The 1,918-nt window shown below is 36.3% G+C and overlaps 2 long non-coding RNA genes across 4 annotated transcripts in view; one reads left to right on the forward strand and one right to left on the reverse strand.

Moving 5' to 3' along the window:
- The window catches only part of LOC118744574, a 200,959-nt gene that overhangs the window by 73,009 nt on the left and 126,032 nt on the right, over positions 1-1,918 (forward strand). The window lies entirely within an intron of this gene.
- The window catches only part of LOC118744604, a 248,084-nt gene continuing 246,195 nt past the window's right edge, over positions 30-1,918 (reverse strand). For both annotated transcript variants that reach the window (XR_004993573.1, XR_004993574.1), the window contains exon 3: positions 30-853. This is a non-coding gene — a long non-coding RNA (uncharacterized LOC118744604). The remainder of the gene's footprint in view (positions 854-1,918) is intronic.

The following is a 1,918-nucleotide window of genomic DNA, read 5'->3' on the forward strand; positions in this document are numbered from 1 at the left end:
CAGAATGGATTGAGGGTTAACCCCTCCAAGGCCAGGAAAACAAAAGTACCCACTTTTTCTCTGCCGAGATTGAGGGGAGGTACTTTGAATCTCTTCTCCGAGGAAAAATACCTCTTCGAGTGACCAAATATAAGAATATGTATAGCAGACCTTACACAATCTTCCCGATCGCTCAATCAGTGAATTTCAATAGTCTCGGTCTTGCAATATAAATAAAGCCATACGACGAAAAAGTCGCGTCTCTCGATTTTTGTATAGCATTCCTTAACCTGTCGACTTTTCTCTCATTTATACATAAGTATGTAGTATCGGTACTAGCATTGTACACTATATACTAGCTATATACATTTGTGTATTGATACATATATACATGTTTACGTATGGACATATCGTGTAAGTATGTATATTTATTTATTTTGCGATGTTGTCATTGCCGACAATATTAGCGTTTTACTGATGCAATTTTATTTATTTTTGTTCTTGTGGCTGGCGTTGTTGTAAATTCTTATTAAACTGCGTCAATCGTGGGGTTTTTATCGAATTGTTTGTATTTTTGCTTTTGTTTTCATACTTATAGCCAGTCATTCCTCGTTCCCCATAAGTTACTCGCCAGTCATCACCTTCAAAGTGTTCTCGCTTTCATCCACTCATCGCTGTTCTTCTCGACAGAATTCAGCTTTATACAACTCATCGAAGAACTTTTACGTTGATTATTTGTTCGTTCATTGCCGCTTATTAACTTTCCGAGTAATTCGCCTCATCGGTTGATTACGTCAACTCTTCCAACGCCTGGCTGCATTCGATTGAATGGAAAAGTAATATCCAGAGGATTTTTAGAGCGCATATGGGTTTTCTGGAAATAAAAACAGTTGAATTTAAATATTTGATTAACTATTCGTAATAATTTTAAATATAATATGTATGTATATGTACGTATTATACTTGACTACTGCAAGTTAAAGTAAATAAAATTTTATGGCCAACGTTCTGTAAATTAGAGAGGGTATGTGGTGAATCTCGATTGGTAAGTACTTTTCGAAATTCACCACATACCTTCTAGTTTACAGAACACATTACTTTAACCTGGGCATGCCATTGGAGGTAAGCGAGAAATTTTAAAAATGTATTGCCTGTAATTCAGTGGGTATGCAGCTCTCAAGAAAACGGTAAAAAAAAATTTCCATTATTTCGTGTGTGTGTCCAAGAAATTTTGAAATCTGATACTTCACAGCCTGTGACACCTGTTGCCTCACTCTTTCCTTAAGAAATAATGGAACGAGTATATGTTTCTGTTACAAGCATGGGATGCCTTGTGCTCTTTTTTCACACAAAAAAGCTTTCAAAAACCGTAATAGAAAGCGTAGCAAATTTCTTAAGAGCTGCGTACTGCCTTAAGGCAGGTATGCAGCTTTCGAGAAAACGGTCAAGAAAAAAATTGCCATTATTTCGTGTGTGTGTCCAAGCAATTGTGACAACTGATACTTCACCAGCCTGTTGGCTCGCTCTTTCCCCAAGAAATAATGGAACGGACATATATTTCTGTTGCAAGCATGGGTTGCCTTTTTTCACAAAAAACTTTAGAAAACCGTAGCAAATTTCTTAAGAACTGCGTACTGTCTCAAGAAAATTTTACACAAGAAAATTTCTTAGGCATTTCCTGTGTGTAATTTTGTATGGAATTTTTGCTTTTCTTGTGAACTGCATACAGGTCTTTAAGGAAATTTGACTCAAGAAAATTTCTTAGCCATTTCTTGTACGTCATTTTATATGGAGTTTTTGCTTTTCTTGAGAGCTGCATACTGGCCTTAAACAAGCGCTTACCAAAAACAGAAAAGTTTTTGCTGGGATACGAGGTTTATTAGATATTTGATAGTGTGGCGAATACTGCGGCAACACAAAGCGAACAACGAGAAATAGG

This window comes from Rhagoletis pomonella, unplaced genomic scaffold (assembly GCF_013731165.1).
Source record: "Rhagoletis pomonella isolate Grant_MI unplaced genomic scaffold, Rhpom_1.0 Rhpom_scaffold_00001, whole genome shotgun sequence".
NCBI classification, from domain to species: domain Eukaryota; kingdom Metazoa; phylum Arthropoda; class Insecta; order Diptera; family Tephritidae; genus Rhagoletis; species Rhagoletis pomonella.